The 24,220-nt window shown below is 33.9% G+C and overlaps 1 protein-coding gene across 11 annotated transcripts in view; it reads right to left on the reverse strand.

Annotated features, from left to right (window-relative positions):
* The window catches only part of LOC106876029 (ras-specific guanine nucleotide-releasing factor 2), a 577,714-nt gene that overhangs the window by 228,455 nt on the left and 325,039 nt on the right, over positions 1–24,220 (reverse strand). The window lies entirely within an intron of this gene.

Consider the following 24,220-nt stretch of genomic DNA (forward strand, 5'->3'; position numbering starts at 1 on the left):
AGAACTTTTGCAGGTACAATGTATTACCATATTATTTCTTGAAATTTTCAGTTAATACAATTTAACTCTTGTTCAACATGTTAACCAAAGAAAATAGATTACTCATCTGTGTACTTTGATCTTAATATGGAGCCTCTCAACTGCAGAGGCCCCCTGCAACCATGGGGGTTGCAGGGGCTTAGCAACAGCCCTGGATGTAATTGACTTACTCCCTTCCCCAAAATTGCTTACCTGGTGCCAAAATATGAGATCAATATTCTTTTCTGCTCTAGGCACAAGGCCTGAAATGTTGGGCAAGGGTGGGTCAGTTGATTAAATTGACCCCAGTATGCAAATGATACTTAATTTATCGACCGCAAAAGGATGAAAAGCAAAGTTGGCCTCAGCGGAATTTGAACTCAGAATGTAAAGACAGACAAAATACTGCTAAGCATTTCGCTTGGCATGCCAACGTTTCTACCAGCCCATGAGACCAATATTACTATGAACTCAAGAACTTTTGTTTACAATCTATTGGCTGTATTTGTTAGATAGAACAATTAACCAGGATACTCAAGCATACATCATGTTGTATGGACTTGAACTTTATAGAAGATAGCCCTTCTTTCTATATGTATTCTATCTGAAATCTTGCATAATGTTTCAAACATATAAACATATCAATATATATATATATATATATATATATATATATATATATATAACTATTAAACTGCAAGAGATGATGCAGATAAGTTCTGTCTATAGAAACTTGCTATCTGATGGACTTCTCTTTCATAAAACTATTTTCATATGCTTTGTTTGTTCAAATATTTATTTTTTCATCGGGATATGGTATTTGTTTAAGTTAGCAGTTACAAGGTTGTTTTTATCTGCTAGTCTTATTGGTGCTAATAGCCTGGAATCATCGGATAGAGCTCACTAAATATGGTATTTTCAGACATAAGGTGACTGATAGAATATCCAATGTCCAAGAAATATTGGTTTTGGAATTTTGGCACAAGGCCAGTAACTTTAGGGAACAGAGAAAATCAATTGCATCAATCTCAGTACTTATTTTATCGACGCTGAAAGGAAGTAAGGTAAAGTTGACCTCGGTGGTATTTGAACTCAGAACATAAAGATAGACAAAAGGCTGCTAAGCATTTTGCCTAGCATGTTGATGGTTTTGCCAGCTCACCACCTCACTGCCCACGAAATATTACTTAATAGGTGCAAACATAGACATGTAGTTAAGAAACCTGCTTCCTAACTATAAAGTCTTAGGTTCAATCCCACTGCACAGTACCTTGGGTGAGTCCCTTCTATTCTGGCCCCAGGCTGACCAAAACCTTATCAGTAGATTTGGTAAACAGAAAATAGAAGAAGCCCATTATGTATGTATGTATATATTGTTCATCTTTTACTTGTTTGAGTCACTAGACTGTGGCCATACTGGGGCACAACCTTGAAAAATTTTAGTTGAATGAATTGATCCGAATACTTATTTCTTTTTATAACCTGGAACACTTATTCTATTAGTCTCTTTTGCTGAACAGCTAAGTTATGGGGACGTAAACACTGGTTGTCAAGTGGAGCTAGGAGTCAAACACAGACACAAAGACTCACCCACATAGATTTACATAGCATACACCCCCCACATCATCGTCGTCGTCATCATCATCATCTTCATCATCGTCATCATTATCACCATCGTCATCGTCGTTGTCGTCATCATCATTTAACGTCCATTCTCCACGCTGGCATGCGTTGGATGACTTGACAGTAATAGGCCAGCTGGAGAGCTGCTTGGGTTCCATTTTGTCTATTTTGGCATTGATTCTGTGGCTAGATGCCCTTCCAAATCTGACCACTTTACAGAGTGTACTGGACGCTTTTAACGTGACACCAGCTTCAGAATTCTGACATGGCACTGGCATGAACACTTTGAAGTGACACTGGTACAGGTGCCTTGGTGTGGCACAGGTGCTTTTACATGGTACTGACATGGGTGCTTTTATGTGGCACTGGTATGGGCATTTTTGTGTGGCACTGGCACAGACATTTTCAGGTGACAGTGAGCTGGCAGAATCATTAGCACATGAGACTAAATACTTAGAAGTTTTTCTTCCAGCTTTACATTCTGAGTTCAAATTGTGCCGAGTTTGACTTTGTCTTACATTCTTTCATGGTTGATAAAATTAGTACCAGTCAAGCACTGGGGGTTAATGTAATTGACTAACCCTCACCCACTTCTCAAAATTTCAGGCTTTGTGCCTATTGTAGACAGAATATTAATATTTAATTTTTCTGAGTTCAAATTCAGACGAGGTCGATTTTGCCTCTCATCATTTTGGGGTTGATAAATTAAGTACCAGTTGCATACTGAGATCAATGTAATCAACTGGCTCCCTCCCCCAAAATTTCAGGCCTTGTGCCTAGAGTAGAAAAGAATATTAATAACAATAATATGACACCTCAAATTCTTTAGTAGATTCCTAAATTATGCAGATGAGTTGAAAAGAATATTAATATTTAATTTCTTGGACATTAATAAATTCCATAAAGTCTTGTAGTTCTAATCAACAAGTCAAATGAATATGTCTATTAGAATGTCAATCTTAACAAAGCGGCACAATGAAGTAAGCTGGATAAAAAGTACCAATATTTCATCTTGATATACAGATATTAACAGCCAAATTGAACATTGGATTATACTTGAAACCCCTTCTTGATGTATTGACTATAGAAAAAAATATGTAAATAAATATGATTTCAGTGAAAATGGTATAGCATATATCAAGAAACATATAATTTTAGATCAAAGTGCAAGAATTAAGTGAAGAGCATTCTTTTGATTGCTCTTACATAGATCATAGCTGCATATGTGTAAGTACTGGCATCCAAATAATTGTCAAGCAATGTAAGAATGAAGAATTGTTCAAGTCAACCATTAATTATAGCTTTCATATCTTAGCATGAGCCACTTTATTGCCTAATATATTACCACTCAGTCAAACCATTCTTTGAGACATAAAAATAGCTTAATATTACTTTTATGATAATAGCAATTTACTACATTTTTCACTTGTTACTTTCTTCCAATGTCTTAATATCAGGTTAACTCTGATGTTATTAATAAGAGATTCTGTGATTGCATTCATAAGAAAAATGTAGATGATGATGATGATGATAATGATGACGATGACAATGATGACAATGGTGATGATGGTGATAATGATGATGACGATGACAACGATGCTGATGATGACAATGATACATCAATTTACGGTTGAAGATTAGTTTATGAATTTAATATTTTAATGCCCAATATCAATTATGTAGGATGTGTCCCGCTGTATCAATTGATATACTGATTGGCATACCGTATTATAACTATACTAGTATAATTACAATACCATCTTCTCCAAGTATGTTATTGTTATTCTTAGTTTCAATATGGCAGTTATAATTCTGTAGTGACATTATTCTAATGCAAAAATCGAATTCTTGTACTAACATCCAGCCATATTTCAAAGTCCATTCATAGTTTTCTTCATATGTACATTTATTTATCAGAATCTGAATAAATATTTCATAAAATTCAAAATAAAGTTTAGTAACTTCAGAATTTTCAATTATTTACAAACTTATTAATATTATTGATTATTCTTCTTCCTAACATGGTTCTGCATATACTATTGCTTGTTCTGTTTGTAACTGTTTCATGTACAACACAATTTTAGCTTTTATTTTTTAAAAAATATTCAAATGATAGATTTGAAGAAGCTCCCCATAATTTAAACAGTGTCAGAATAAATATGACACCTTGAAATGAAGCATACTTTCTAAAATATCAGCTTCACACTACATCTTAGTTTTAATTCACGCATCATCAAAGTGGCAGTAGCTAGCTTTTATAGAATTAATAAAATATGAATGTTATTATGTTCCCACTTGTGAAATGTCTCAATGATTAAAAAGCCTGTACTGGGAAGCTTTTTAATATTGTTTTAACATTGGGTTAACTTTGCATTAATGACAAACTTCTGGGAAGAAAAGCAAAGAAGTTTAAATGGAAAATGTAAATTTATAAATAAATGATTGCATTATCAATTATGGGCTTGAACAAAGTAATATGAACAATTTTATTGCTGGTTGTGTGGCTAAGAAGCTTGCTTTGTTGTGACATGGATTTGGGTACAGTCCCACAGTCTGCCACCTTGGGCAAGTGTCTTCTACTAGAGCTCTTGGCTGACCAATGCTCTATGATTGAATTTGGTTGCCAGAAATAATGAGGTAGTTTGCCTGTCTGTCTGTCACTCACATATATACATACATGCATACATACATACATACATACATACATACATATGCAGTGGTTTACGTTTTGTTCCTTGGTTGTGTTGCTGTTGATGTTGTGGCCAGCCATGTTTTTTGTAGTAACCCTGCATGATAAGTTCAAGTTCCAGTTGAAAATCACAACAATCATGAATAAAATGTTTCCTCAGTCAATTCATCTGAAGATTAACCAGTTACTTAACAGGGCTGATAGTTGTGGCTCCAAAGTTGGAGGTAGTCTTCATTGTATTTTCAATAAATAGTCTCCCATGCCAAATACACAGCTTATTGCTTTGATTTCCTATGTATGTATGTATCATTAAATTCATGCCCAAAGAAGCTGCACAACTCTACCGCAATCTATCAGATGAAAGGATGAGCATATATGAACAGAAGACCATGCATGGATATGTTAGTAGAAAGCTCAGAGATGATATTAACAATGATCACCAAAGCAGTTTATCATGGACCAACAACTAGATTACTACCCCCCATTTTGAAGGGTATGCATTTGCAATCCAGGAACAGGAAATATCAATCAAATACCTGCTGCACAAAAGGGACAGAGATGCAGGAAAAGCAGTAAAATGTGACAACCAATACAAACTTAGTAGAGTTAATGCTGAAGATATTACCCACATTATAAGCAGCTGTTCCAAAATATCATCATGATATTATCTACTGATGAGACATGGTGTTGTAGCTAGGACACTGTATAATGAGATCTATTGAAAGGATAACTCCAAGGACAAAGAAATAAGAACCCACTTTATGGTGGAAGCCATAGCCACTCATAATAAGGAGTACTGGTGAAATATCCCAGTGAAAAGCCTCCATAAAATGTAAGCACAACAGACCTGATATAATGATTTGGAGAAACTGTGTACAGTTGCAGAAATACACGTCACCTTACTGTACTCAAGAATACCTGTCCTCCACAGCTGAGGTGTTAAGATTGCATCCTCTGGTGAAGAGGATTAGCCAGCTAGAGTCTTGTGCCAGTGCCATTAGAAAAGCACTCATGTTGGTGCTACATAGAAGTGCTCAAAGCTGTGCTATGTTAAAAGTACCCAGCACACACTATAAAGTGGTTAGCATTAGGATTGGAATTCAGCCATAGAAACCAAGAACCTGGTGCAGCTCTCCAGCTTGTTAGCTCAGATCAAACCATCCTACCCATGCCAGCATGGAAAATGGATGTTAAAGGATGATGCTGATAATGATATTGAATACAACTAAAAAAAATACTTCACACAATTTAACTCTTTTGGTATAAATCCACTTGGGGCCAGCCCTTGTTTTATGATGTAACTTACTGTTTTATAGACGTCTAAATTTAAAAAAAAAGAAAACCTTTTCACAAAATTCCATGTTAATTAATGTTTCAAACACCAGGTTAACAATTACAAAATTATTTTACTCAAATTTTCATTATTTTAAGAATTAATTGAAACAAAAGCAATGCATTTTGACAAAAATCATCATCATCATCATCATCATCGTTTAACGTCCGCTTTCCATGCTAGCATGGGTTGGACGATTTGACTGAGGACTGGTGAAACCGGATGGCAACACCAGGCTCCAGTCTGATTTGGCAGAGTTTCTACAGCTGGATGCCCTTCCTAACGCCAACCACTCAGAGAGTGTAGAAAAATATAGTAATAAAAAAGATTAGATATTTTCATAAACAAAATGTTGTTTTGTTAATGAATTGCTCGTTATTGTAAATGTACATTAATTAATAAGTAAACAAATGGCTGTACACAGACAAATACACTCAAGCTCAAAGATACATAGACTCATCTGTATAATTTAGGAAACTACTAAAGAATTTGAGGTGTCATATTATTGCTATTAATATTCTTTTCTACTCTAGGCACAAGGCCCGAAATTTTGGGGGAGGGGGTCAGTCGATTAGACCTACCCCAGTATGCAACTGGTACCTAATTTATTGATCCCAAAAGGATGAAAGGCAAAGTTGACCATGACAAAATTTGAACTCAGAACGTAAAGACATGAAATACCGCTAAGCATTTTGGCCAACGTGCTAACGTTTCTTATTTCTTTACTGCCCACAAGGGGCTACACACAGAGGGGACAAACAAGGACAGACAAACGGATTAAGTTGATTATATCGACCCCAGTGCGTAACTGGTACTTATTTAATCGACCCCGAAAGGACGAAAGACAAAATCAACCTCGGCGGAATTTGTACTCTGAACGTAGCGGCAGACGAAATACCGCTAAGCATTTCGCCCGGCATGCTAACGTTTCTGCCAGCTCTCTGCCTTATTATTGCTATTAATATTATGGCTATTTCTTTAAGGTGGTGAGCTGGCAGAGTCATTAGTATGCTATGCAAAATGTTGCTAAGCATTTTGTCTGTCTTCCCATTCTGAGTTCAAATTCTGTCGAGATTGATTTTTCCTTTCATCCTTTCAAGGTCAATAAAATAAGTACCAGCTACACACACATGTCACTTAGTGAGATCATACTTGAAGCCATGTGATTTGAAAGCATGAGTTTGTGAATCAAACTTCTTGTAGCAATTTGTCCCTTTTGCCACCAGCTTCTAATATTTTTGTCTCTACAACTAGCTCTATGGGATTATATTTTTCAGGTACAAATACATCTAACCTTTTCCTATCTTTTATATTAATGAATCATGAAATTACTTCCCCTGCTGGAGATGTATAGTTAGTTGCAGGTTTAGTTTACACTGGAAATCATTAAATTTTAACTTCTGAGTGTAAACTCTTAAGATACAAGAAAGTGAGTATAAAGAAAAATATGGAATGAGGATGGGAAGGTGTTGGTTCATAGGAGTGTGAGAGGAGAGTGAAAGGTGGTTAGAGATAAGAGTAGAGGTTAATGTATGAATGATGAACAGGGTGGAGATGTAGCCAAGGGTACATTTCAGTATGGGGGAGAAGGTAAAAGAAATAACTCATGAAAGAAGTGATACATGGCCATAAAGGAAGAGTGGAAAATTACAATAAACTTGTAGATAGACCAGAAAATAGAGAAAGCTTGAAGATAGATCAGACGGAAAAATCCTTTGTTGTTTCTAGAGTAAAAAATTATTTTAGTTTCAAACAAAATTTGCTTTGTTGGTGATACCTCCCTCACCAAGAGAAATATGCATAGTAGAAGTTCACAGACAACTTTAGACTTTAACATGAAGACTTTGAACATAATAATATAAAGTGGAAGACAAATGCTTCTATAGCTCTCAAAATTATTTTCTAAATTTGCCTTATCATAAAGAGATCATAAAACTGATGAATTATCATCAGAAATAAATCCTATAAAGCATATTAATCTATATTAATTGCATTCTTGTATCCATAACAGAAGAAATAAAATTGCTTATTTTGGATGTATATATTTTCCTATGTGTTTCTTTCAATAGATGATACCGGTTTTATGATATATGATTTCAAATAGCATGAAATATAGCTTATATCACATACTACCACAAAGCAAAGTAGTATATCAAATAATACAATAGAAATTCTTTTACTGCCTTTTACAGAAGTATGATGCATACATTAAACTTCAGCTTGATAGAGTATTAAAAGTTAAGTACAGAAAATAAAATTGATCAGATAGCATAAAGCAATAAATTAAAGGAAAGTAACTGAATGATGTGTGTTAGATATATGCACTTGGCATCAGAGGTTTTCTGATCATTCATTCATTTTGAATGCATATAACTATAATGCTATAGTAAAACCTGTTTATAAATCAGCTTGCTCTTGTTAATAAATACTAAAATCTGAATCCTGAATAGAGGCTTCAATTGCATTGAGGAAGGTGGTGTACCATCGATGAGGCATTGAGGATAACTGCTTAGTAGTCATGTTAGATAAGATATTCCTGCAGATTGAGAACAAAAGAACAGTGGCAGTGTTTTGCTTAGCGTCTTGGGAGATTTGTGCTCTTGAGCTGTTATATTACCAAACTATATCAATCAGTGATTTAATTTTAAAGGACAGATTCAGCTGTATAAAGATTAAAGTTCTTCAGTGTATACCTGTTTCATTTGAATATCATATAACTGAATTCATTCTAAATCTGGCTGACACAACTGTATGGAAAACTACCACCACCACCACCACCACCACCACCACTGCCACCACCACCGCCACCGCCACCACCACAATCACCATTATCATCAGCAGTAGCAGCTGTATTTATTGTTGATCTGTCATGCTGGCATGGGTTCGATAATTCAACAAGATCCAATGAGATGGAGGACAGGGCTGAATGGCAATGTCTGCTTTTGTATGATTTCTACAGCTGGATGTCCTTTCTAATGCTAACCACTCTACAGAGTGTGTTGGGTGCTTTTTTTCATGAAAGTGACACCAGTGAAGTTTTCATATAACATGCAAAGCAAAGAAAAAGAAGTGGACCCCTCAACTGCATGGAGTAGTAGCTGATAGGGAGGTGGATTTATGCCAGGTGTTGAGAGACTAAAGTATGAAAGAGGGACAGACATAGGGGTCTTGCTATAGAAGAGGTATATGGCTACCTCACATTATATAAAAGTGGGTGATAGTAGTTGGAAAGAAGATAAAGATCTTGTGATGAGGTATCAGAGCATATATACTCTCAATGCATAAGAAGAGTAGAAGAGAGAATACAGTCTGAGTATGAGGAGATGTAGGTGGATAAATTCATTGGATAGAGATGAGGGTAGAGGTTAATGTGGTGAATAATGTATATGGGGTAAAGTGTGGAGAAGGTAAAATAAATAGGTCAGGAAGGAGAGGGTGGTAAGTGGTAGTGTAGGAAGAGTGGTGAGCAAAAGTGTAATAAATCTGTAGGTAGATCAGAAAATAGGGAGATGATGTGTAGGCAGGAGAATATTGGTGAAAGAGATATACAAGGACAGAGACAGAAGTCAAAGTTATGTCATGGTGGCTTTAGTGACTGGGAAACAATGGTGGGTTGGGAACATTGATGGTAGATATGAGAAGGTATTGAAAGTGCGAGTAGACATGAGTGTGTGTTAAAGATGAGGATGGTAGTCTTAAGATATAGCTTAGGGGAGAGATAGAAATACCTGAAGGCACAGAAAGTGGTGAACAGTGGAAAATAAAGTGGAAAGAGGATCTATTGAGAATGGGGAATGGATGTTAAAGGAAGTGGTTCCAGGGAAACTGGGAGGTAACCAGTAGCATAAAGGGGAAGAAATAGGTGTTGATTTGGTTATCATATGATTACAGCAGCTGAATAGTACCATTGCTAGAAGAATGATAAAGCGGTGTGTGTTGGGAAGGTGAGAGGTAGGGAAAACTTGACTGGAACAAAATGAGTGCAGAAGTAGGGGGCAGTAAGGATATTGACATAAATCTAATGCTTTTAGGACCTTGCTTTCTCTGTGATAAATGGATTTTATCAAGCATAGCAACATGCCAATCATCTCAGTCTCTTCTCATCTTTTCCCTAAAGCTCAACACTTTGAGATCAGCATTCACTACTTTATCCCAAGTCTTCCTGGATTTCCTTCTTCCATTTTAAAGTGATTAGTACTTCTGTATACAGCTGTCATCATCCAGTCACATCACATGACCATACCAGCACAGCCTTCTCTCATGCAAACTACATCTGATTTTTCACATTCCCAATTTTTCTTTTAACACATTTGCACTCTGTCGTACATGCACAGGAAGGGATTGCATGTCCATTGAAGCATACTAGCTTAATTCCTTTCTATTTTTTGCATGTCCTCTACATTCGGTATTATACCCCGCCTCTCTCTCTCCACATATATATATGTATGTGTGTGTGTGTGTGTGTGTGTTTGCAGTGTCTTCACATTGATGTTGTTGATGTTTATGTCTCCCTCAATCAACATTTTCCACAGCTTGGCACTTTCATCAGTTTAGATGTATGAAGACTGGTGAAATGAAAAATGTTTCCTGAAAAGCAAGTAAGAGTTGCTAACAGGAGGGGCATCCAGCCATAGACTATTGCCACAATAAGTCTCTTCTAACCCATGTCAGCATGGAAAAAGAATACATAAAAAAAACCCAATAAAAATCATTATTAGCTCTCGTGACGATATATTTGCAACATTATTAGCTTTAATCATTCAGTTAAGGATGAAAAGAAACATTAAACCATTCTGGAATGGTTTCTGAAGTAAAAGAATCCATTTCAAAACATTGACATTCTTAATCAATATAGAAGAATATTTAGAAACACAATGCTGCTTTATAAAATAGAAAGATACCAAAAGCCAAGAATCTTTTTATGAATAGATAAAGAATTTGATGCCCCAATACTATTTTCTAGAATTAAAAAGCAGGTGCATTAAGTTTAAACAATAGATTAAATTCAAAGAAGAGAGAGAAAATAGATCTAATAGGTGTTGTAGAATAAAACAAATAAGTAAAGTAAGTATTGTCTATTAAAAATTTAATCGATTTTACCCTTTCTTCAGCTTCTAAAAAGAATCTAATCGTAAATTATTATGATTTTTACCTAAGTTTATTGATTCCATTTATTTCTCTCTTCAGAGCAAAAGCATCCATAGAACTGGAAATTTATTCTGGAGAACAGTAGACTAGGCAGATGAATAAAAAGCGCTGGGTAATTATTGATTTTTTAAAGTAAACAATCACTATTTATCACTATTGATTTTTAATTGGCAACATTTCTTTATTTCTCTTTGGTTCTGGATGATTATTCAACCTCGAGCGTTTGGAAACTTTGTAAGTACAAATATCAATTCAGTAATAATGTTCTTTGATGGCTGATTGCTTTCTACCAGATCTGAAATGTATTACACTGTTTCTCAGTTTTTCTTTTCTTTTTTTTTGTTTGTTTGTTATTAAAGTGCAACTTTAAAGGTAGTTTAGTTTCTACCTTCATTTCTTTTTGTTGAACTCAGTTAACAATTAATACACTTTTTTTTTCCTGAGTTACTCTCAAATAATGCATCACTGTAATAGTTTTTAACATTATAAAGATTTAAATGAGAGAGCTTTTATAATTAGTAAAAAAAAAACCCAAAATATAAAAAAATACACATGATGGAAAATAATTCAGGATTTGGTTTAATGCAATTAAATTTTCAATAAATACATCATAGGTTGATTGTTATGATTCATTGTTTTCATATTTTGGTCAGAAAGATTTATGTAAATAAAGGTTTCTATTTCAATGTCATTATGAAACTAACAATGGAGGAAACTGAATACCACATGTAATAGGAAGTTTCCTTTCAAAATATTAGACAAAAACCAAAAAAAAAAAAAAAAAAAAAGGAAATCTATTTAATCTATTTACAAAAGTTTTGTTTTTAATATATACCCAGCCCAAACAAATATTTTAATGGCAATTATCTAAGAGGAACTTTTCAGCAACAGTTTGCTTTTTATTTACATTATTTACATTTTCATTTCTGATTCTACTAATATGAAAGGATAAACCTACAACTTCACAGCATTAAATATTACTGATTCCATATTCATCGATATGTGGTATCCTGAAGTCTATTGCATACACCACTGTTCAATATGTTTAACCGTAAGATTTAATAGTACTTTCTGAATATTTGCTCATTAAAGAGACAGTTTTTCTTTATTAGCATGAAAAAAAAAATTTCGTTAGTCCATGCTATTGATTTATTTACTTATTTTGCAATATTGAAATTTCAAGCTGAAAATTGCTAGAATATTGTTTGGAAATAAATTCTAATTTAAAACAGTGCACACTTGACTAAATTTCTAGTACCTGGTTTAGAATAGATGACAGAACAATAGTTGTACACTATTGGCAATATGATAATATGGTATTTGCCCTTCATGTTTCTGAAAATAACCAGATTAGCACCTTTATTCTTTGCAGGACCTGAAGTGGTTTATTAGGCTAGTATTGGCATAAAATCTCTGGTTACAGTGGGGGCATATTCCAGCAGAATCAGGACCTGGTAGATGTCTTGCATTCCATGTAGCCCTCCTCTCCTTAATTTCTCTGATCATTTCTGACTCTGAGAAATATACTCCAGAGTACACAGCACTTTGTCACATTGAGCAATCTTGAGCAAGATGTTCTCAAGTCGACTGCTCTAAGTTACAGAAATGGTAAATGGTTACAGCACAAATGCAATTAATGTAAACTTGATAAAATAATATTCGTGATGCCTTATCTCTACTAAGTATAGAAGCAGATGCGTTACATAAGAGGACTTGATGAAAGGTCTTACAATTAAAAAAGGTTGGAGAAAAGTTTTTAAATATGATAAAGTGGAAGTATATGAACATAGAAATTATTTTTCATCTTACTGTTAGTTTTGTTTCATTTTGAAAAGGAAAAGTTAAAATTTCTGTTATGGTTTGTTATTGTTTATATTTTGAATTACATATATATTGGGTCACCAAATTTTTTTGAATGGTTAGAGTCTCTATGGATCTTAATCCAGTCTTGCTTTCAGGGTTTATAAAATAAGTACCAGTTGAGCACTGGGGTTGATGTAATCAATTCAGCCCTTCCCCTAAACTTTCTGCCCTGGTGCCAAAATTTGAAAGCAATATATGTCCCAAATACCAGATTAATAATAACAATGTTATTTTCCTAAATGACTTCACTATTTTCAAAACAAATTGAAACAAAGTTGTGTATTCCATCATAAATATGGTAAAAAAAAGGGTTAAAACACAATTAAATTGGATTTTCACTGTGGTTAATAGGCTACAGAACATACAACCAACTAAGAAACAATTTAGAGAAAAAAATGACATTTATTTTCCGATTTTGACAGTCCACTACTTAATTATTTACAAAATTCAAATTGTCCTGAATGGAAACTCTTAAATAAAATGATAATAGGTAATCATTTAAGCATTTTTTATTGCTTTATATCTCTGGTTTTGAGTTAAGTCCCTATTATTTATTACCTGTATTTCCCTAAAATAATGCTACAACATACTGCATGATATATTCACCTGCATCGCCAAAAGGAAATACATTTCATATGCATAGCAGCATCACAATATAACTTTAAATTCTTGACAGCATTGTTATTATTTAATAATTGCTCCTGTTCTCTCTATAAATAGTTTACAATAAAAAGAAAAAGCAAATAATTGTTATGTAGCTTTCAAAGATAAATGAGACATTTCCACCCCGCTTGATAGGACATTTTATCACTTTTATGTACAAATGTATGTATGTATATGTGTGTTGTGTGTGTGCGTGCATGTGTGTGTGTGTATGTATGTAGTCATACATACACACATATGCATTTACACAATACATACATGCATACACAAATTCACATATTGTAATAGAGACAACTGTAGAGTCATCTGTATAACAAGTACCAATAGTTATCACAGTATATATATATATATATATATATACTCTTTCTCATTTACTCTTTTATATATATATATATATATATATATATATATATATATAAAAGAGTAAATGAGAAAGAGTATATATATATATATATATATATATATATATGTATATGCATAAAATGTTGCTACAGTTTTTCCCATTATCAACGAAGTACTAACATCCATTTCTATTATGCAGCCATAGATTGGACAAACTGCCATATATCATATCACTGCTGGATCTGGCATTGTACACTAGCTTTTGTGTGACCCAACTACTCAAAATCCAATCTAGTCACTTTTTCTATATCATCTTCTATGAGTCCTCTCCAAAGGCATCAAATGGTTCTTTTGTCCCCCAGGCACCTCCGTCTATTTCCATATGAATGCAATCATCCTCCTACAAAGCATTGACTGATGCCTTTAATGTCCAGCTAGTCCAAAAGTTCATATGCCAATTAATATTACCCATTCAATGTATTATTATCTTTTCACCTCTTTCTAGCCTCCACAGAAATTTTGAATTCAGCATCCCTGTCTCTCTCTCAAACTGAATCAAGCTTCTTGCACAAATTCCATCCAGTATATCTTTCACGAGAACAGAAATCCTTCATTACAATATCAATAAATTCACATATCTAATTCAAAGGGATTTGATCTCAAAACATACAGTGGAAGGGCCAGTACCAGGGTATTTAGTACTCTAGGCCAGTCCTACAATGTGAACCCTTTTCCCTAGCTCTATACAGGCCATCAACTCCCAGTTCTATAATATGCACCTTTTCTCCTAACCCTACAATGACCTCCTTACTTCATCCAGCTTCCCATTTTATGGCCCCTTTAACATTTTTTCCACAAATTCCTCCAGTCATCAACCACTTTACACCAGTTAAAAATGCAGTGCAAAAAAAAATTATAATTAACCTGTGTGCAATAATTCTAGTTTGCACAAAGAAAATGCAAACTACATAAGTCCAGAGCCAACTCCTTGCCTTCTGTCTCAACAGACCACCGATGCCAAACCTGCAACAGAGCCTTCCGGACATGCATCAGACTGATTGGCCACAGCTGGCCACACTGTACCCCATATTCTTCTCCTTAGTCATCACCGACAACGATGGACAAACTAAATGTAACATAACATTATTATGACACATGCCATTAAGTAAATCTCTTACATGGGAAACTTTGAAATGCTTCATGTCAAATCATATAACAAGTCATAAGGCCACCTGACCCCTAATATGTCACACTTCATCCCAACCCTATCCTCCATCCTTCTACGGTTCAAGAGAAACCTCTCCTGCTCTCTTCGTTGTTGAGTGATTTTCTGTCTTTAGGTGGATTGAGAAATTTTAGGTTGTTCAGAATTTATGCAATCTTATTATATATTAGTGCATTCGGTAACTACCTAGTTGATTTAATATGTAATACTGACTCGACATAGAGCTGGAACAAATACTGACATTGTAGCAACTATATGGATACACTGCCTTATTAAAAAGTCATTTAGCAGCCAAAAGTATCTCCTTTCCTTCCAACTGTATAATACGTTTGTCTCCTTGAACTTTGCTCAATCGACCTTCTTCCTCTGCTTGCTCCAGATGGTAGCTAACAGTATTTCTGAAGTCAATACAGACATGCATTTTTACTGTAAACATCTTTAACAACAGTCAGTATAGCAAAGCTCTCTGAAAACTATACTACACTGTTCAATGTGTCCTATTTATAAGATAATAAACCGAGTGTGATTTGAGAGACATTTTAGCTGCTATTTCTAGCAACTCATGTAACTATGCAGACGCAGGATTTTATATGCCACATCTAACTCTATTCAATGCTATGCAGACAGAAATATCTCCTTTCCCATCCTTTAAAACCAGTGCTAGTTTATTGCTAACATCAGCTATGCTTAATTCCATCAATTGACCCTTAAATTATCCACCAACACCAAATTGTCTTACCATTATACCTGCTGTATTGAGTGACCATGTTTACTGAAAATCACCTGCTGGGAATGTCTGAGTTTTCTCAGATAAGAAAAGAATATTATATGTAGAATGTAGAAAAGAGTATGAAGTTGTTTTAAGAAAGATGTATGCATATGCTGCAATTTTCTGCAAAGGAACACATCATCACAGGGAAGATATATTTAAAATTATTCAAGTTTTTAAAGTATCTAAGTATTTTTCAACTCATTTCAAAATCACTTGGCACACCTGTAGATCACATATAGCATAGAATTGTACCATTATACAATGGTTGACAATTTCAGCTCTATTGTCATTGAAGAAAATATTGAATAATGTAGTACAGATATAGTCCTAATATAGTCCAAAGTATATATATATATGTTTATATGTAAATATGACAAGATGGTCATGGCTGAAACATCTTCGACTTAGGTTTGCTTGACCATGGCTAGCCTCCAACTAGACAATAACAACCAGCATTAAAAAACCACAGCAGATAAAAAAGCCACCTACATCCTTCAGTTCATATCATATCAATTGCACTCCAACAGATCTCCAAGCTTCTTGTCACTTACACAGTGTTTTTCTTTCTAAACCTTGGACCAAGTATTGATTTCAAATTTTGGCACAAGGCCAACAATTCCAGGGCAGTGGGTAAGTCAATTGCATCGACCACAGTGTTCAATTGGTACTTGTTTTATCGATCCAAAAAAGGATGAAAGGCAAAAGGATGAATTTGAACTGAGAACATAAAGATGGACAAAATGCTAACAATTCTGCCTTCCTTGGACCAAATATTACAAGCAGTCTTTAATCCCAGGAATGGTTACTTGTGTTTTTACTGTACACTAGCTGTTAACACCTCTACATGACAAACTTTATATTTGGTCAATTGGTGTCACTCATTCACATCAATTTTCCAGTCTGAGAGAAAAGCTTCCAGATACACTAAACATTGTCTCATTTTCATAAATGAAATTAATTATTTTTGTCTCCTTTTTTTCTCTTTGCCTGTATTTATTCTCACTTGAGATAGTTTTCTATAAATCTTTGTCTCTTTTTATTTCTTCTTTGTCTTCTAACTCAAAATTAATATTTATTTTTATATATCTGTCACTCTAATCATTAATCCTTATGTAACTGTTTAAAAAATAATTATAAATCAGCAAGAGATTTCTTTAGTTGCCAAAGAAGTGGATTTCATGCTGTATTGATTTCAAGTTAAAAATTATAGCATCTCTTTCATGAAGTTCTTAACGACTAGAAATCTAATGACAGTAAATTAAATACTAAGAAAAAATTATTTCAAGCATTATATTACAACTGTTTCTAATTACTTCTTGTATTAAAATTAAATCTTTTGTCTACTAGACATTTTTATCAAACTAGTTATGTGATTTTTATTTAACATGGGGAAGCATAGCATCAGAGCTAGATCAAATCAACTGATGCCCAAAGGGCAGTCTTACAATGTATTTCCGCTTTACTGTTCCATTGTCTTGACAGGATATTATGATATACACTGAATATGAAATAATAGATTGAACATTTAGATTTTAGTTTTCTTTCAGGGTATCTCCAACAGCTATATTAAATATAATCTGTTTCTTTTTAATTATATTTATTTAATACTGAATAGCAGTAAGCAATATTAATGAACTATTTGCATATAACTAGGGAAACAGGAAAATGTGCAAATTTTCAAAACACATTTTTAGTTTTAAAAAATTATTATAAGGGAAAAATATAAATGCAAAAAGTAAGGGAAAATAATTCTTTCAACAGAAATTGAAACTGGAGGTAAATTTTAAAAATATTATTAGAACAAAACAAAACAAAATATCATTTATTCCACTCATTTCTAATTTTAAAAATGTATACCATTTCAAGACATATGCATCAATAACCTGGCAGGGGAAGAAATAACTCTGGTGTTTGGTACCCCTTTCCATTGGTGCTCCCATGCATATGCCTATTTAGATCCATGGTTAATCAATGGTGTATGAAATACAACTTAAAAACAAACAGGTACCATCAATCAATCATAAGTATGACAAAGTAATATTGTAAATAGTATCTCAAACAAAATTTATTTGGCACTCAGTTTTGTCATCATTGATATGAATTTATATAGTTAACAAAACATACTTATATACTTGCCTCCTCGGTATGTATGTATGTATATATGTATGTATGTATATATGTATGTATGTATATATGTATGTATGTATGTGCTTGAGTGTGTAATTATTATTCTTAATAAAGTGTACCACATGATTGATGACATTTTTGAGCAAGTGATTTTGTTTTTAAACATTCATATATACAATGGTATAAATCTTCTAAAATGGAACATCACTGAAGCAGCTTTGGAAAGGCCATTTTCCTCTGATATCTCAAAGATGGAAGTTAATTTACTCTATAAATGACCTATCTTTCTCCAGCCAAACTAAATCATACTTGTTAATATATTTCAAAACCAGTAAACTCTACCTCCACCTACCCCCCCACCCCCACCCCACCCCAGGCAAGACACTTAGGATGAGAGAAAAGTGACATTACCAAGATATTTAAAGGGTAAAGTTCTCTGCATAATAACAAGAAAACAAGACAACAAAGGAAACAAAGGCAAAAATAAAAAAAATAAAAATACTAAGGTATCCTACACCACATCTCTCCCCTTCTCTCTCTTTCACTATCCACATACACACTTTCTTTCTCTATCCACATACACACTCTCTCTCTCTTTCACTATCAACACACACAGACACATTCCCCCTCTCCCCCCTCTTTCTCTCCCTTTCTCTAGCTCTGGATGTGAAAAACTTGCTTTTTGTTTCACTTTTGCTTGAGTGGATATTATTCTACAATATTCAAATGTCAAGAAATGAAACAATAGATTGACTTTCTATTTGTTTATTAGGTTAACCATTATTGACATTCTATCTGTCGATATTTGTAGTGAGGTAAGCTGTATAGTTATGACTTTTTCAATACAATTTTCTATTAAGGACAGAAGGATGCAATAATGGTTGAGCCTGGGTTAATGACAGCTCTAGCATTATTTCTTAAATTTCAACAACGATATCAAGGTTTAAACGATACTTTTTATTTTAATTTTAATTTTCCATTAAAATTCCTTTCAGAGGAATATAGGAAATTACTCTTGTGCTTTACTTTATTTTATTGGCCCCTAGAAAGATGAAAGGCAAAGTTGACCCCTGGCAGGGTTTGAAATCACAATGTAAAGACCTATGACTAAATACTGTAAGCATTTTGTCCATTGCTTTAACAATTTTACCTTTCAACCAAATATCTTTTGCTTCAATGGTATTGTTTTTATTAACATGGTGATATTGTTGTTGTCATGAGCAGCATGCTGATAAAAATAGCGGAATACTAGACATTCTTACTGGTTTCAACCATTCAATAGAGGCCAGGGTGATGATGGTGATGGTTGGGGTGTGTCATGAATTGTCAACTGAATAAAGAATGCTTTACAAAATTTACTTTTATTCTCTTATGTCTCTGTCAGCCATATTTCATAGCCAAGTTTGTCTTTCAAAATCTCTGTAATGGTTGTATGTTGAAGCAGGAAGCTAATGCTGTAATCAATGTTGTATTATAAGTGGTATTGTACTGTTGTTTTTGGTATAATGGTGTAGTCATTAAAGTATGGGATGTGAAAGAAGGTTCTTTGTCAATCTTCCTTTCAAAAGTTGAGGAAGTCAGAAAAAAAAAAAGAAATTTTAAATCATATTATTTTATATAAGAACAACAGATTGTCTTTATACAAACCAAATTCATAGTGCTCTTAGTGATATATGACAATAATAGTGTTGGAATTAAATTTATTTTGGAAAACATAAGACGGATTCTTGAAACTGAGCCAACCAGCAGGAGCCCTAGGGGTAGACTAAGAATGAGATAGTTGGATAATATCCATAGTCTCGGTTGGTCATTCATGGAAATCAGCTGGAAAGTCTAGTGATGGTTGTCTGATGGTACCCTATGGAGGAAGTTCCTGAGTACTCTACCCTAACATCTTGCCAAGAAATAGTGGGCAGAGAAAAGAGATGGATGAATGAATAATTCTTAATTTTGATTGTTATAATAAATGTGTGTGGCATATATGTTTGTAAGCGTAAAGTTATATGAAGTTTAAATATTCTTTTGGATGATCAAGTAAGCATTATTGATTAATTAACAGTCATGTTTTGATCATTCTAATTGTGGCACATTTTGTTTTAGAGATAAAAACATAGAGTATACGAAGCTAACTTTGACATTAATAAAGATATGACTGAAGGAAGATTTGTTTACTTTACAATCAAATTAATCATTTATTCATTTGAAATATATTTTCATTCAAATACACTTTTACTAATTTAAGGTTTAGCACCACATGTCTCAGTTCTTTACTCCAGAATAAAAATATGCTAAGACCAAGATGATCAAGCTTTATACATAATAAAACAATTTAAGTTTATGACTGACTAATGATTAACTATTTGGTAACTTACAACACTAGGTTTATTATAGTTTAAAAATCTTGCACTCCAAGTTGAAAATAGACATCAGTAATAAATTGTTCACAAGTGTCTAACAGAAAGTCATATTCAGTGCCTTTAGCAGGTTATCTGATAAGTCTGAATTCTTAGGGATGACTGAAGTTGTATAACAATAACACAACTGATACAAATAAGTTACATCATAGTAAAAGATTGATAGATTTATGTTAGAAATAGAACAGAATTAAATGTGTGTTGAGCCATGAATGTTGAACACCTATGAGGAAAGTTCTAAAGATTTTGGAGTAGCAAAAGAGATTGTTGATCACGATGGTAATTGGATTATTAACTGCAAAATTCTCAACCAATTTTGCTTCAATAAGTGTTTGAGATAAAAGTGACTGAAACCTAAAAAAGATTGTGGTTTCATCAGGATTTCATAGCATAACAAATACTGTTTCACAAAGAAGGGCTGTCCTCTTCAAGGTCAGGAAATATGCCTGGATCCACCAACCACTAACCTTCTATAGAGCTATGGGTGGAGGCACAATGGCTCAGTGGTTAGGGCAACAGACTCGCAGTTTTGATTACCAAACCAGGTGTTGTGAGTGTTTATTGAGTGAAAACACCTAAAGCTCCATGAGGCTCTGGCAGGGGCTGGTGGTGAACCCTGCTGTACTCTTCCACCGCAACTTTCTCTCACTCTTTCTTCCTGTTTCTGTTGTACCTGTATTTGAAAGGGCCAGCCTTGTCACACTGTGTCATGCTGAATATTCTCAAGAACTACGTTAAGGGTACACGTGTCTGTGGAGTGCTCAGCCACTTGCACGTTAATTTCACGATCAGGCTGTTCTGTTGATCGGATCAACTGGAACCCTCGACGTCGTAAGCGACGGAGTGCCAACACATAGAGCTATGGTGAGACCCACAATGGTGTACTGTTCACACATCTGGAATGTTGCTGCTGTTGCTGCTACACTTAAAGACATCCTAGACTCATCATCATCATCATTTTAAGGTCCACTTTTCCATACTTGCTTGCATCAGATAGAATTTGTTGAGGCGGATTTTCTATGACCAGAAGCCCTTCGTGTAACTAACCTTCCAAGCAAGGTAATATTTCCTCGTAGCTAGACGTGTTTTTCACAGAAGACGGGAAAGGAACAACCTCACTTGTATGACACCGATGTTCATTTGCATTCATCACATAGTGTCTAGACAAAGGTATACACAAACATACACATACACAGACACACACACACACACACACACACACACACACACACGCACACACAAATACATACATACATAAGACGGGCATTTTCCAGTTTTCTTCTACTAAGTTCATTCACAATGCTTTGGTTGGTCTGAGGCTATAGTAGAAGATACTTGCCCAAAAAGCTCTGCAGTGGGACTGACCCCAAGATTACATGATTAGGAAGCAAGCTTCCTAGCCACACAGCCGTGCCTGCACCCAGACAGTATTTAAAAATAAAACATCAACTGACTGATTAGTGCTTTCCATCACCTATATTTTAGCCATTCCTCAGGTACCACATTAAGACTACACCCTGGTCTTTCTTCCTAGTATGTCAGTCTTCTGGACTCCCTCACAGTCAGTGTCCAAAGAAGCATAAATTGTATCAATGTTACTGGTCTTTGAGAGCCCAAGAAGGTTATGAGTACAGCACTTTCCTCCTGACAAGGACTAATAAAAGAAATATCTTATTTAATGTTTAGAAAAAGAGGGAAAGAGTAAAAGCATCATAATATATTTGCATTATAACTAACAGATACGAAAACAAGATACTAATATATCAAGATAAACTCATGCATTGTTTGTAAAGATGCAACTAACAACACCTCAAATGAAATCATCTATTTTCCAATTTTCTCAACATTTTACTATTTTGGTCAGGGCTGTCACTGAATGTTCCTCAAAATGCTGACTATCATATCATAAAACATGGTTAATATATATTTTTTCATATGCTTTAATATATATTTAATAGTATTTTATACCAGAATGACTTAATGATATTAAAATGATTATTAATAAGTTGAGTGTTTTAGAGTAGCTATACTTTAATACACATTTTTATACAAGATTAAAGATTGGAAGATTTGGTGAGAACTGTAGAAATGTAATAAGTAGAAATATGATTAATAAAAGAATAAAACCATTCACATTATTATTACTGATATTATTTTTGAAACAGCATATTAATGATAACAGTTTTTTTCCAGAAATAATTTCCATTATGTAGGAGACAGTATGACATGGGATCTTTATTACATTACTCCTATTGATATTTTGTCAAGAAAAGTAATATATATTACTGATATTTTATCAATTTTAGCAAAATAAAAGTCTAATCGAACCCTAGCAGAATTTTGTGAGGCAGAAATGTAAGGCACCAAATAAAATTTCATAAAGTAGTAAATTTAACCGTTTACTGTCAAGTATTATTGTATTGTCAATAAGGTGAAAGACTGCATCAAATAATAGTTATAACAATGACAGTTCTATTACATTACAGAAGATAGAATCTAGCAATATTTTACAAAAGTAGAGGTAATCTTAAATATTGGTAACAATTGACAAAAATGACTGAAATAATCATACTTCACATGAATTAGATGTCAAGAACAAACTTTAACAATTTTGTATGATCTGGATTATCTGTAGAGAATTTAATGGAGCCTTGATTTCATAAGAGATGAATCTAAAATGTTGTTAGAGAATTGGATGAAATGCCTTGTGATGCATATTCCGCCCCCCGCCTCCATTCTGAATTCAAATCTTGTTGAGGTCGCTGCTGCCTTTCATCCATCCAGAGTTGATGAAATAAAGTACCAGGCTTGGAGGTTGGACTGGCAGAACTGTTAGAGCATCACAAAGGATCTTTGTTCTGGATCTTTGCATTCTATCTTCAAATCCTGCTGTAACTTATTTGGGATGGCAGACTTAATCAACCACCTGATCTAATATCAAACATTTTATTCTTGGATGCCCTTAGAGATGTCCACTCTATTGAAAGCATTCAGGTAAGGCCTCCAGTTTACAGATACCTTCCTCCACCCCATTACTCCACAACTCTTGGAGGCCTGGAAAAAAGTCATTGATACTGCCATTCCTTCTGACTAAAGGAAAAAAAGTTACAAATTAAGAAATAATATTGATTATATATTTAACGGCATCAGATATGACCTTAGTAAAAATGCAATCAAATATTCCAAAAATGTTTTATATTTTAAAGATAGTTTTTCGCTTGTGTTAATGCTTAAAATACAAATCACCGGAAGTAGTATTAAAATACAACAATTAAACAAAAGCTAATCTAATATCTTGGTTTCTTAAGAGAACTGAAGGTCAAAGGTCAGCCAATAGCAATTGCATTCAATATATTGGCATCTTATTTCTAATAGGAATTTTTTGCTTGTTATGTGAAAACTGCTTTTGAAAACCCTATCCAACAAAGCTGCAACTTATTCAGCTCATATGGAAAACATATATATATATATATATATATACATAAAACAAGCTCTGTACCCTGTATTGATAATTCAGTAACTGACATACTGTAAAAATCAACAACAAAAAAAAGTTTGCTTTAGATAAAAAGATTAGAGACTGCAAATTGTATTAAAAAAGAGAAAGAAAGAATATACACAAATTCTATAATTCAATACTTTGGAAGGTGTCTAATAAGGAAAATGTAATTTAAATCAGAGTTGTGTTATCTAAGCTGCATCAAGGTAGATTTGCCAACTTAAAGCTCAGCTATTAATGACACAGTTCATGATAATAATAACAATAATAATCAATTCACAATACAATTAACATTAGCTAGTTGCATAGAAGGGAAAGCAATGACGATATTAAAGCAATAGCAATAACATTACTTTCGGAATACAATTTTCACAACAGCAACAAATAAGCAAGCCATCAGCCACAACGTCAAGCTGTTTTACACATTTGATACAACATCAACAACAATTTGTCCTGCAGGAATATAAGTCGAGACAAGCATCAACATTGCTAAAGATACTAATA

This window comes from Octopus bimaculoides, chromosome 2, assembly GCF_046866305.1.
Source record: "Octopus bimaculoides isolate indiv1 chromosome 2, ASM4686630v1, whole genome shotgun sequence".
Lineage (NCBI taxonomy): Eukaryota > Metazoa > Mollusca > Cephalopoda > Octopoda > Octopodidae > Octopus > Octopus bimaculoides.